The 14,848-nt window shown below is 40.1% G+C and overlaps 1 long non-coding RNA gene across 1 annotated transcript in view; it reads left to right on the top strand.

The window, feature by feature from the left end:
• LOC101141891 (uncharacterized) overlaps nt 1-1,361 on the top strand; it is a 45,932-nt gene extending 44,571 nt beyond the window's left edge. Inside the window, exons 2-3 of the long non-coding RNA XR_008674487.2 lie at nt 211-293; nt 943-1,361. This is a non-coding gene — a long non-coding RNA (uncharacterized lncRNA). The remainder of the gene's footprint in view (nt 1-210; nt 294-942) is intronic.
• The last annotated feature ends 13,487 nt before the right edge of the window (nt 1,362-14,848 follow it).

Raw genomic sequence — 14,848 nt, 5'->3', positions numbered from 1 at the left:
CCAAATCTGAAACCTCCATAATATATCAAGCTAACAAAGTTAAGTAGATGAAAAATATGACTAGAGGGGAGAACAAATTGAGCGTGTAAAATGGAACCAAGAATAAAAACAGAAAAATAAAAGCGTAAAGATCAATGTACTTAAAAAGTCAGTCAATAATGCACTTTCAATCTTCTCACATATTTATTTCATACATTTATCATATTTCAGGCTTTGGAATAAGATGAAGTCACCCAAACTCCATTGTGAAATCTAGTCTCCTTGCAATCCGTCTGACCTCAGAGAGGCAAACAGTGAGTAATTCAAAATATTTTTGAGTGAAAGTGTCAGTTTAAGATCCTCAGCATAAAACATACCTACAAAGCCTATTTGCAAAGTAAATTTACTCTGGATTCTTGATACCTATGAAAGTTTTTTCTATTATATTTATTTAAAATTACAACAGTTTACATTAGAAACAAGCTCAAACAATTAAGGTAAAAGATAAATAACTGCATACAGTTTAATTTTACAAAATGCAAACATACATCTTTCATTGTTCCATTATCTGAGTATTAAGCGCCACATAATTGCACAAGGCATTTTCAAATGTCTTAAAGGCTCTAAAATTACAGAGTTGACTTTTGTGAAATAGTCTTTATTTTCCTCCATTATTACACAAATAATTGACCACACAGATTAAATTTAAATCGGAATTGGATATGTCCCCTACAGAGTTCATTTCTCTTGTGCAGCTAAAGGTTGGCAGCTTATGATGGCTCACGGAGCTTACTCAGGCCCTTGTGGGATACAGAATGGGCCTTGCATTTTCATAATTTAGGATGTCTCAGCTGGGAGAGACCCTAGAGTCCCCTGGTATCGCATCACATCTAGTTTTGCCCAAGACCACCTCCTTTCTAGCTAACCCAGGCTAATTCTAGTGGTGCCTCTTTTCACTCTCAGAAATGTCTGTTTGGGAGATGGTACAGATGAGGAAATGGAAGCCTCCAGATGTAGGTTCTCTGGACCAGACCGCCGCAGCAGAGACCTGTGTTTTCTCCTGGGGATTCGGAAACCCCACTCCCCTTGCCTTCAGAGGCGCTGCCGCCCTCCATCGTGGGGCAGAGGTGAAGAAACAAAGAAAGTGTCCTTTTCATCGCCATAGAATGAAAAACAATTCATCACCACAATTACTCACCAAACCTGAGAGGAGGACAGAAGAAAACATGTTTACGTTACTTTTTCTTTCATTAAAAAGCAACATGTGTTTTTGCCCATCAGATAGAAAACACAGATGCAGAAAAAGGTAAACAATTCAAAGAAAACCCTCTCTTCTAGAAATACTTAACAGTTACTAATTATAAAGACACATAGGAGTTGCAGGAAGTGATTCTAATTCTTGATGTAAGAGAATATTTTCATGGCATGTTCCACTTTGAGAAACCTGATCCAGTGACTCAGAATTATTTCTGAAACAATATCCCCTTCCCCCACCCTCTGCTCAATTTCTTCTAATTATAACTCTCTGAGATATTTGCCTCTGATACTCATAGGGAAAGAAGGGGAGAGGGAAAGGAGAAGAGAAAAGGAATATAGTTCAATTGCCAATATGCCAAAAGTGGAAAGATGGACCCGAGTCTCCTCTGGCGCAGTGTCAGGACTGTACAGCACACACTGGCCAGGCCCGTGCCAGAGGCCCATTGTCAGACACCATGGTGGGAGCATGGGAACCTTCTAAATGGACAGCCCTGCTCAACTCCTTGGGCCTAACGTGGGCTAGGAAAATAGATCTGATTCCACCCTTGTTCCTGCAATACTCAACACAATGACAAGCCTGTACTGGGCGCCCAATATATTTTTCTTGAATGAGTTAATAAGGCTGATTTTCACAAATTTGTTGTTGTCGGGCTCATTCTAGTCCAAGTTACAATTATAGGCCAAAGTGTTTCAAGGTGGTTTCAAAATTATTTACTTCTTGCAAATGTGTACAATGTCTAATTAGTCTGCCAGACACTGGAGATACCAGGGTAGATAGGAAAGGATCCCAGAGTCACCTAAATAATCAAATACTAGAAAGAATGTGGTGGAGCTGACCAATTTAGTGAAACAGACTTGGGTTCAAAATCCAGCTCTGTGTCCACTAGTTTTGGATCTTAGGCAAGTTATTTATTGATATTATTATTTTTAATATCCCTTCAGCAGGGCTAACCATAATGTTAATTCATATGTTGTTTGAGGATTAAGTGTGATAACTGATGTAAAGCCCTTGGAAGACTGCCCGGCACACGGCAAACCTTGGATGAAGGCAACTGCTACTGTGATTTAACAGCTGTGCAATCTTGGGCAGGTGATACTTGCTGCATCTGTTTACATAGGTGGAAAATGAGGATGGTAGTACAATGATTCATCATGATTTTTAAACTGCAAGACTTTTTGTTGTTTGCCTGAGACTACAAGGTATGGGTCTCCATCATAGCCCCCATTTTAATCATGGGGACACTAAAGCTCCAAGGCTTTAAGGTGGGTCATCCACTTAGAATCCAAAGCAAGAGTTGGAGCAGAAGCCCTGGGGGTGGAGCCAGAACGCCTGGCCCACATCTGTAGTGGGCAGTTGGTTGTGGTGCCTGGCCAGAGGCCTTTGGACCTCTTTTTAAACCAGCTCTGTGCCCCTGTTTCCCAGCAGCTGCAAGCTCTGCTGATGAGGGTTCATTTACAATCTTCAGAGATTGCCCATGGGCACTGGAACATCCTTGAAAACACAGAGAGAGACCCTTCACCCCCTTGACCAAAAACTCTGCCTTATAACTTACTGTTAAGAGCTCCCTAGGGAATCACGCAGAGGCTGAGACTTCACCTGAAATCATACCCTCATTTCACTTCCTTCCTTCCTTTCCCTGTCCTGCTCCCAGATCCCTTGCCAGTTTCTCCTGGGAGTGCCTCCTCCCAATTGAACCTTGGGCTGGACAGGGTGTGCTGCTGAGAGAGCCTCCTCCCAATTGAACCTTGGGCTGGACAGGGTGTGCTGCTGAGAGAGCCTAAACTAAAACTGCACCTGGATGATGCCATTTACATAAAAGATCTCAAATTAATTCATGTCGCTTGGTTGCTCATCAATAAATCCAAATCCCAGGTGCCTTTCCTGGGAAGTGGGATTGAGCTGAACGGCCAGGGTCCCCAGGAACAGCCTGTTTTAGTTCTCTTCCAAAAGCCATGAGCGCTTTCTTTATGTCAAGCACACACCTTCAGGGACTTCACTTCCCTTGTTTATTTCTTGAAGGCACAGCACTGCTCAGAGCCTGTCCCAGAGCTCCTGGATGATGTGTGTCCAGCACATATTTGAGCTGAACAAATATGTGAATTCTGTGTTTCACTGTTACAACCTCATTACATCCTCAGAATAAACTTGAGAAGTAGGCACTCTGATCTCCACTTTGCTGTTGAAGAAATTGAGAGGTAGGGTGATTAAGTTCCTTCCCCAAGATCATTCCGCCAAAAAAGATGAGAGCTGGGATGTAAGACATGTCTGATCAGAAATTTATTTTATTAGACTTCATTATGTTCTTCCCATGAGCTTCCTAACCTGGGCACTGTTAAACATACAGATTTCTTGGCCCTTGAAACATACAGATTCCTGGGCCCCATTTCAGACCTCAGACAATGGAGTTTAGAAATGCCAAGTGCTTTTTCTGGCCACCAACATTTAAGAATTAGGGGAATAGCCAAGCATGATGGTACACACCTGTAATCCCAGTTGCTTGGGAGGCTGAGGCAGGAGAATCACTTGAGCTCAGTTCAAGACCAGCCTAGGCAACATGGAAAGACCCTGTCTCAAGAAAACAAGACACACAATTAGGGAAAAAAAATCATGGCATCTAGAATGATATTTGAACTGCTGCTTGTTGGGATAAAACTATGTAAATTTTAAATGTAAATGTACATATACTTTATATATATAAATGTAAATATATATCAGGTAAGTATATATATGCCTTATTTCTGTAAACTTCCACCCAACATGCCGTGGGAACAGTAGGATGTGCCCAGACATGGTGTGCTGAGCTGATAGACTCCAGGACAAGGCGAGGACACCCAAGAATGAGCCTTTAGAGACGAGTTGTTAAACACAGTGCTGAAGGTTCCTAGAGTAACACACACTCCTGGGAGGATCATGGGTAAGAAGGTTGAGTTAATCTTAATTTCCTTTAGACACCAGTGAGAATCAGGGCTGAAAGTAATAAATTGTCTCTAAAAATAAAGAAAATTGTATTTTTTGCATATCTGCTCTTGTTCCCTGAGCTTGTTCAAAACGTGTGTGCGAGTGTGTGTGTGTGTGTGTGTGTGTGTTTGTGTGTGTCTGTGTGTGTTCTTAGCTTGGATTGCCCCGAAAGCAGGCCTGTGACAAAGATGTGAGTGCAGGTAATTCACCTGGGAGATGATCTCAGAACACCAGGAGGGGAGTAGGAAAGAGGGAGAAGGGGAGGAAAACAATACAAGCTGCAGCATCAAGCGTAGAAAGAGGAATGCACGGAAAGTGAATGAAACAGAGACCAGGTTCTCAGGAGGTGCACTCACAAGCAAATTAAAACAACAGGAAATGTGCACTTCAAATAGAGGAACTTGAAACAACCAGGATCCTTTGTGGCCAAGAGAAATGCAACCAAATACCCCACCAGCCCTTTCTTCTCAGCCAGGCGTTGGAAGCTGTTCGCGAAGGTTCAGGTTCAGGTCACATTATTGACTTTTGAGCTCTTGACTCAGATGTCAAATCCTGGGTAAGACTTTCTAGCTTCTTACATACTTAGCAAAAATGGCATTTGGGAGTCAGAGGGTCCAAACCAAATGTTTCTCCTTTCCTCATTCAACAGGAATTGTGTTGGACCCAATGGACAGTGGTGTTTTCTCAGTGCATCGCCACTGGGTCATCTGAGGCAGAAAACAACAGGAGCTTCTGGCCATACGGAGTTGCCCAGCTGGGGAGGGATGCAGATGCCATAATGAGAGGCGATGTGATTGTCTCCTGTTCACACCCCATGTTTCTCTCCCACCTGGGCAATTTCTTGTTGTCCAAAGAGGAGGTTCTACAAAACATGACAAATGTCTATAGATGGTTGCCTCTGTCACTAGGAAATTGCTCATAACAAAGGAAGATTTTTCCTATTTTGAAAAAGGCCAGTTTCCCTCCTCCCGGTGAGGGTGGAGTGTCTGCACCCAGTCTCTGCATATGCCGCTTTCTTCCCATTAGAAAAAGAATGTTAGGCAAACTAGAGTGGAATACAAATGTGGATTTTTAAAAAATGTTTATTTTTAAATGAGCAATGAGCAATTCAGCCCTGTCTCTATTTTTTTTTTCTTGTTGATTAGAATGGAGATTTGGAGACATTGACGTTCTCCAATATCAAAGAAAGTTGCCACAAGTAAAGAAAATTACTGGGGCAGGAATGAAAACACAGTCACCTAACAAAAGTGTGCATTAAAAAGCAACTTCAGATTAGATCTCATTTAATCAGAAAAAAAAATTAACGAGAAAATCTTGTGCAAAGTATAAATTTGCCAGTACCCGGTGAATCTGGGTTCCTCACTCCTCTGTCCATTGAGGACTGTAACTTTCTTCAACCTCCTGGACCACACACAGGGCCAAAGGCAGGAATGGAGTCAGTATTTTCCCCTTTTCCTGATTTATGACTTGCATATATTCACTTCTTTTCAGCTTTTCGTTCCAAAGCAGCAATCCTTGATATTTTTATAACAAAGCTACTCTATTTTCTCAAGCCTTGAGATCATGGAGGGCTGTCGAGAGAGTTGGAACAGAGCAAGGAGCCCCAGAGAAAAGCAAAGAAAGGGGATTCTCCTGCCGGTCACATGTATTGGAAGAGGTACAGGCTGTGCCACTGTAACAGGAGACCCCATATCCAGCGGCTGGCACAAGACAGAAGTTCACTTCTCCCTCAGGTAGATAATTTTCCATTCTCAAAGCCTGGCTTCTGTCTTTCGGTGCAAAGTGGCTGCCTTAGCTTCTTTATCCCTCAGCCAGTGAGAAGGAAGAAGAGGGCTCCTCTCCTTTTGAACCCAGAGGACTGTTCACATTCTTTCTGCTCACATCACAGTGGGCAGAATTTATTTCTATGCCCACAAGAACTGAAAGGGATCCTGGAGCCGCATCTGCACCTTTGACTAAAGAAGGAGCAAATGTATTTTGACAAACAACTAGCAACTCCTGCTGTTTGAAGTCTTTCCTTTTGCTGGTAGTTTTAGCAAACTCAGGGTGGGAGGGCGTGTCAAAGAGGCATCACCTCTTGGGTAACTCTGATTTATTGGCATTCACCACCCAGGGCCATTTCATTATGAGGTCAGTCCTGGCTTAGTAACAAAGAGAGTTGTAATGGGTAGCAGTGCCGGCCTTCAGCCTGGGATTGGAGAGGAGTGACAGCCACTGTATGTATTAGATGCTCCCTGTGTAGGGGTTAAAGATGTGTATTTGAGCATCTTGCTTTCACAGGGAATGCAATAAATGTGGTCACTTTCTATATATTAATGTACCTCACTTTGGTATCTTTATGTTTGTTTCCTTGGTATCAATTTCCAAAGAACACAAAAGTCCTTAAAGAATAGAGTCTTAAAGAATAGCTCTCAGAAATATGCAATGTCCATCTCAGGTAAGTTACTCATTTGCAAGTCAGTAGAAATTCAAAGCACTCTCTAAAAACATCATTCATTACTTACAATAAAAAGGAAACAAAGTGGCCAAACTTTCATCCACAGCCACAGAATGCAGTATAATCACGAGGATCTGCAGGTGTTTGGCTGCCATCCTAAATGGTTCCGCCTCTCGTTCTATGGCAGCTTTTGGAGATTTTCCCACAAGTGACAAGGAGCAAGGAAGATGGCCTCCACTCAGTTTTCCAGCAGCTGCTGTGTAGTGCCTCTTTCCACCAGCACCAGTTTTGTTCCCTTTACATTCTTCCTTGTCAAAAAGAGACCACAGCACATCATTCAGAAACCTTTGTGTCTTCCTGTTTTTACATTTAGGAACAGTTGCATCCCTTGCCAGCTATTGTACAGATGCTACAAACTACTACTGAGGGACAAAGGAAAAGACAAAGCACTGTACACAGAAAGCTGAAGAAATCCAGGTGTTATTCTATCCAGGTGAACTTCCTCACTCATCCTAACTGTAGCAAAGATTGGCTGAAGCTGCAGAGCTTCCACCCTGTCTTAGGCAGGCCTAGAGTATTCATCTCTTTGAGAGAAACGACAGACCTGAAAAATCATCTGAAGGTTGACTGCACAAAGCATTTTGTTTATAAAGTCATTCCTTCCCTGGCTTTCTGTTGTTTACTCTTGAACAACTTTAATTTTCAAAGATTTTATCCTCCTTTATAAGAGCGATTCACGCTCCTTGCAGAAGAATAGGATACCACATAAAGGTAGAACAATGAAAAAGATAGTCACTCATACTTTTATCTGAAGTCACTCCAAGCTCTTGTGTACATAATTTTTTCATTCTATTAGAGTAAAATATATCAGAGCAAATGTGTGTCTTTTTTCATTTAACATTTTAGCATAATTATTGTCTATGCTATTACAATTATTTTGTAAGCATCACTCAAAATTTTGCCTGAATGTCTCTAGCTGATGTCATTTCTTACGCTCCACTAATACAATTTTCTTATTCTGGTTAGCATGATCTCTACTCTGTCTAGAACCATCCGCATTATTCTGGAATGCCCTAGCCTTCTGCACCACTTCCTTTATTCTTGGAGCGGGCTCAGGCCCACCCATGCAGTAGAGTGGGGGGTACTTGTATTCCAGGTGCAGTTCTGCCACCAATTAACCTATGACAAGCTACTCAACACTTCAGTCATTCATTGTTTTGCTACAAAAGCAAAAGTTTTCTGATTCTCAATGCCAAGCATCACTCCTGCATAAATGAATACTGAGGAATCAAAACTTTCTTCTAATCTCTATGGCCCTGTACCAGGCAGCCCACTTTAGTCCCTTGCTGTAGAAATCACTGGTCAACTTCAGAGTCAAAGAGGAAGGGTGGGGGCCAGGAAGGGAAACTCCATGAGACTTAGAGGGAAGGAGGAACTTTTGTGCGACAGTGCTGCCACATGTGGGGTGTGAGCTGTAGCCATCACTCCTACCAGCATCTGGGAAGCAACACACTCAATGTGTAAAACACTAGAAAGGAGTCGGATTGGTCAAAAGTTGGTGGCCAGCTGCATTGTGGTGGTAAGAGGAAGTGGGCGATTAAGAAAACTCTGGAGACCACTGCTGTGCACTTCGCTTGGGGAAGTTGTTTCTTTTTCAGAAATGGAGAGGAACTATTTCGCCAGAGCAATTTGAGGTGCCATTCAGAAGCGGGTGTCATTTAGAAGATGTCATTCGGAAGGGGGAAACTCTGGTAGCCCAAAAATGACAGATGTCCACATGGACTTCCTTCTCTCTCAATCCATGATTCTGTGCTTGGCTAAAGAAAATCCAAATCTCATAACCCTGTGAAAATTGCACATTTTCTCTGTCTTGCAGCTTTGCCTGCCATCCTGACTCCTTGCCTTCACCTGCCCTCAGAAGCCTCCATCTGTAGACACTCTTTGTCCACACCATTCCCTGCAGATTACATCACTTAGGAGAATTCTGTGGATGCAGTTGATTGTATTCATTCACTTTTTTACTGTCCCCTTCCCTACAAGAGGGTTATATGCCCCAGCCCCATTCCACGAGATGAGCAGGGCTTCCTCGGATGTGGCATACACATCGCTGCCCCTTGGCCTTTGGGCATGGCCTTGTCACATACCTGCCCAATGGGATGGGGAGAAAAGACCTGATGTATGCTGTGTTCAGGCAGAAGTTTCAGAAAGAATCCTGAGATGCCACCAGTTCTCTTGCATCTGCCCCTTGTCAAGAGAATGATGTTCCCTCCGTGGGAGGGGTTCCTTCAGCCTGAGTCTGGAAACAGAGGGCACATGGAGCAGAGGCACAGCACATTAGCAAGAAATGCATGTTTGTTTCTGGAAGTTACTGAAATTAGAGTTTCTGTTACTGCAGCAAAATCAGTTAATACAGTGCACAATGCAAGCATCTGGACTTGAGAAAGGCTTTTCTCCCATAGAAGCAAAATCCTTAAGGACAGGTGACAACCACACCCTTCTCTCCCCCTTCTCCTAGTGCCTATGACACTGCTGAGCATGCAGTTTGTATTAATCAATGCTGGCTGTCCCAGGAACTAAATATCTCCCTCATCCCACCTCCACCCCCATGTCTAAGTTCTAAGAAACAAAACAAAATATAAAGGTAAAACACAACTTGATAAAGACACAGAAACTAAGATGAGAAGGTAACATTAATGACTATATGAAAACGAAAAACATATATTATTTTAAAGTGACATCTACTCAATATATATATTGTGTAGAATAAAATAACAGATCACAACAGAAGGTCACAATAATCATCATAACTCAATACACAGTCTCTCTGTCTTAAAAAGACATGTCATGGGGTGAGACAAATGCCTCACCCACAATGGGAAGGCACAAGTGAGGAGGGCAGAGGTCGAAAGTTGTTTGCCTTGGTCACCATGCTTTTGGGAGCCATACGAACTGGCCTAAAACAAAACGTGAAAGGTCAGTTTTGTCTGCTCTTCTGGGCCCCCGCTTGCACCTGCCTCTATGACCATCTGTATACAAAGGAAGGGGCAAGAGGCCTTTGGAAAAACCAATACCAAGCAGGCTGTTTCCTGCTGTAAAATGAAGCCAAGGGCAGACTTTTTGTTGAATTCATACCAAAGAAGGGTTATTCTTCATAGGTTTCGTTCCAAAACATGAACTGTGTTTGGTAAAGTTCCCAGCAAACACATTTCCAGGGAGCCTAAACCCTAGAGAGCATTTTATTTGCAACAAAATGTTGAATGGAGACAGGAGTCCTAGATTGTTTGCCTCCCCATGCAGGGAGTCTGAGCAACCCCATTAGCAGATCCTGAAAAAACAAGCAAAACCCAGAAAACTAAAACCAGCATGGAATTCCATGCTCTTCAAATTAGATTTGTGTGTGTTGTGTGTGTGTGTGTGTGTGCACGCATGCACACCTGTGTGTGTTAGAACTAGCTCCATTGTAATGGCAACATCAAGGGGCCAAGATCATGTCCAACGGAACAAACAGCTGTGACCATTGCTTCATTTGCAAACTGAGGACGAAAATAAAGACCCCATTAAACAAGATAAAACAAGACAACTCAGAAAAGTGTGTATTAGCGTGTTTTGCACATAGCTATCTCCAAGGAAATATAACCTCCTTCACTCTCTGAAGATCACACAAATAACTTATGTGCAAGGATGGGTATGGAAATGTGGTCACAAGGAAACATGGGCATGCTGTATAGTATGAGGTCATTACATCGATTTTATGAATTGCTTGAGGGACTAGTTTATTTCACAGTAATACACGTATACATCTAATACATTGTCTATTTTTGTATCACTGGAGTTTACACACATGAGATCACTTGTGATTAGAATGACATTCTAATCACAACCCCAAGGGATAGGTACAGAAGGAGACCTCCAATAGGGGCACCGAGGGGAGGCAGGAGGCAAAGGGAAAAAGAAGAGCAAGTTGGTAAAATAATATATATTAATTTAAACCTCCATTTCCATATGTATCTACAATTTACATCTGTAATATGTTTGTTGTATAGAAAAAATAACAGGAAGGTGGTACATTCAAACCTCTCTAGAATTTCCACACCTTCTAGCTAAGTGTGATTAGCCTAATTCTTTCACCTCAAAATTATTCTCTAAAAGACAAAATTTATAGGAGCCTGGAAACTTACTTAAAATTTGCAAAGGTATAAAAATTAGTTGGCCGTGACAGAGTATCTAATTCTTTAAAAAAATATTTTTAAAAACTTTAGATTCAGGGGGTACCTGTGCTTGTTTGTTACATGGGTATTGCATGTGTGATGGTGCGGGCTGGGTTTCTAGTGTACCCATCACTCAAATACTGGACATTGTACCCAATAGGTAATTTTTCAACCCTCATCCTGATTGTTTTAACATCACACTCCTGACTTGAGAATATCAAACAAAATGTAATTTTGGAAAGACCCGGTTTTTTAATAAGGAAAGGATAATGACAAACCTCCTTGGCTCTTAACCCAAAAGACGCCAGTGCAATAGCCCATGGTGGGCAAGAGAATGAGATTGGTCAAAGGATGAGGAAGGGCAGGAGGCGGAAACTGTTGCTCCAGGAAGACTCGTAAGTCACCAGTGTTCCATCATCATGTAAAGAAAGCAGTAGACCACCAAGCTCATGAATGACAAGAAGAGAATGCAAAGAAGACTTGGAAGAGGAGGAATCCATGTGGCTCTTTTCTAAGATCTTTTTCTTAGAAGGAAACATGGCCCTTCCCAAAATAACATTTAGTTTGATAGCCTCGGGTCAGGGTGATATTTGGAAGATATTAAATATGCAGAAATCCATTTCCTACTGTTTGTTTGCACGAAGGAATTAGTTAATTACTCACCACATATCTAGGACTCCAGAAAATGGTAGTGCTGCTTATTATAAATTACATTCATATAGGTCAGAGATTGCAAACTGGGGCGTAAGGGCCATATCCAATCCACAGATAGGTGTCGTTTAGTTTGCTCAGTATTTGTAAATTAAATTAAATTAAATTAAATTCCTGCATTTTAAAATAAGACTCTTTCACATAATTATATAGTGAATTACATACATTTAGTTGAAAAATGAGCAGGGATTGAATCTCACCTCTTCAAGGCTTCCCCCTTCACATCAGGTGCCTACATTACAGGTCTCCACCCATCATCTCCACTCACCTAAAGTCTCTTGAGTTTGCAAGCCCTGGTTTATAGTCTACCTCCACAGGTATTAATTCTGCAGACATACGGCAGAATATCTACTGGGCTACATGCTCTCATGAAACCCACTCTACATGAGAAAACAAAATCCTCAGAGCTTGGGGGATTCAATGCAGTGGGAGGATGGGGTGGCAACTCTTGGCCCGCAGCATGCTCACCTTACCACACTGGGCTCAAAGAGTTCACAATGCACTGACCACGATCAGAAGCTGAATTAAATAAAGTGAAAAGAGGAGTGTACAAGGAGAGAGAATTCTGTTTCACTTGTGAGTCACACGTAAGATGTACTGGTTTAATTTTTCTTTAATTACCTTGTCCTTGGGAAGGGAGGTTGAATTTGTGAATACTAGGCATTTCACTCATAGTAAGTTTTTTCTCTTTTTAAAATTGTTGTAAAAGATACAGAACTAAAACTTAACATTTTAACTATTTTTAAGTGTAAGCTCTGTGACATTAAGCACATTCACATTGTTGTACAAACATCAACATTATCCATCACCAGAATTTTTTTAGCTTCTCAAGCTAAAATTCTGCACCCATTAAACTCACTCCCTGTTTCCTCTATTCACAGCCCCTGGTAACCACCATTCTATTGTCCATCTCCATATTTGACTACCTTAGGTACTTTGTATGAGTAGCACCATACAATATTTGTCCTGTCGTGTCTGGCTTATTTCACATAGTGTAATGTTTTCAAGGTTCATCCATGTTGTGGTATGTGCCAGAATTTTCTTCCTTTTTAAGGCTGAATAATATTCCATTGTTTGTGTATACCATATTTTCTTTATAAATTCATCTGTCAATAAACATTTGGGTTGCTTCCATCTTTTGTTTATTGTTAATAATTCTGCTATTAACATTGGTGTACAAATATCTGTTCAAGTACCTGCTTTCAATTCATTTGAGTGTGTACCCAGAAGTGGAATTTCTGAATTGCATAGTACTTCTATGTTTAACTTTTTCAGGAACTATTATACTGTTTTCCACAGTGGTGGCACCATTTTACATTTCCACTAGCAGTGTTCAAGGGTTCTAATTTATTCACGGTTTTCCTGACACTTGTTATTTTCTCCCTTTCTCTTTCTCTGTGTGTGTGTGTGCGTGCGTGTGCATGTGTGTGTGCATGTGTGTGTGCATGTGTGTGTTTTATGCTGGCCATGCTAATGAATGTGAAGTCCAATGTCATCAAAAATTTTCCTTACACTTTCTTCTAAAAGTTTGGTAGCTTTGAGTCTTATATATGGTTTTCAATGCATTTTAAGTGAAGTTTTGTGTATGATAAGGGTCCAATTTTTTTCTTTTGCACAAAGATATCCAGTTTTCCCAATACCACCTTTGGAACAGACTATTTTTTCCTATTGAATAGTCTTGATACCATATTGAAAGACCATATATACAAGGATTTGTTTCTAAAGTCTGTACTCTATTTCATTAGTCTACATGTCTGTCTTTATGTCAATGTAGCACTGTTTTCATTACTGTAATTTTGTACTAAGCTTGAAATCAGGAAATGAAATCTCATAATTTTGATTTGCATTTTCCTAATGATAAGCAATGTTGAACATCTTTTCAATTGCTTGTTGGCCATCCGTATATCTTCTTTGGAAATATCTACTCAAGTTCTTTGCCAATTTTTTAATTTGGTTGTTTTGCTGATATTGTTGAGTTGTAGGAATTCTTTATATATTCTGGATATTAATTTTTTATCAGGTATACAACTTGCAAGCATTTTGCATTATTTTATAATTGCCTTTTCACTCTGTTGATAGCGTCTTTTCATGCACAAAAGTTTCTAATTTTAAGTCAATCCAATTTATCTACTTTTAATTTTGTTACTGATGCTTTTGGTGTTGTATCTAAATAACCACTGCCAAATCCCATGTCATGAAAAATTTCTCCTACATTTTTTGTTAAAAGTTTTGGTCTTACTTACCAAAAACCATTTAGGTTTTTCACCCATCTTAAGTGAATTTTTGTATATGGTAAGGGTCCTAGTTAATTTTTTTGCACATAGATATCTAGTTTTTTCAATACCACCTTTTGAAAAGACTATTTTTTTCTATTACATAGCCTTGACACTCTTATTGAAAGACCATATATGCAAAGATTTATTTTTGAGATCTTTATTCTATTCTGTTAGTCTATATGTCTTGTCTTTTTGTCAACACAGCCTGTTTTAATTACCTTAGCTTTGTATTCATCAGGAAGTGTGAGCCCTCTTCTGCTTTTTCAAAATTGTTGTGGCTACTTGGGAGTCCTTGAGATTTCATATGGGTTTTAGGATGAATTTTTTTAACCTGTGCAAAAAACAGTGTTGGAAATTTGAAAGACATGACATTATTTAAATTGCTTTAAATAATATTGACATTTTAACAATATTACATCTTCTAATCCATGAACATGGGATGTCTTCCATTTATTTGTGTCTTCTTTAATTTCTTAATTTCCAGGAACATTTTGTATTTTTCAGTGTACAAGTCTTTCGTCTTCTTAGTTTTGTTTATTTCTAAGTATTTTATCCATTTTGATGCTATTGTAGATGGAATTGTTTTCTTAATTTTGTGTTCATATTATTCACTGTTAGTATATAGAAACATAATTTATTTTTGTATGTTGATTTTGTGCACTCCTAATTTGCTAAGTTTGGTTATTAGTTCTACCAGGTATTTATTTATTTATTTATGGAATCATTAGGGTTTTCTACATATAATATCAAGTCATCTGTGAACAGAGATAATTTTATTTGTTCCTCTCTGTTTTGGATGACTTTAATTTCTTTTTCTAGCCTAATTGCTCTGGCTATAATTTTCAATATATATGTGGAATAGAAGCAGCAAAAATGGATATCTTTGTCTTATTCTTGATCTTGAACAACTTCCAGCCTTTCACCATTGAGTATGATGTCAACTGTGGGTTTTACATACAGGACCTTTATTACGTTAAGGTAATTTCATTTCATCCCTAGTTTGTTAAGTGCTTTTTATCAT

Source organism: Gorilla gorilla, chromosome 21, assembly GCF_029281585.2.
Source record: "Gorilla gorilla gorilla isolate KB3781 chromosome 21, NHGRI_mGorGor1-v2.1_pri, whole genome shotgun sequence".
NCBI classification, from domain to species: domain Eukaryota; kingdom Metazoa; phylum Chordata; class Mammalia; order Primates; family Hominidae; genus Gorilla; species Gorilla gorilla.
This window is presented reverse-complemented; position numbering and strand designations above follow the sequence as displayed.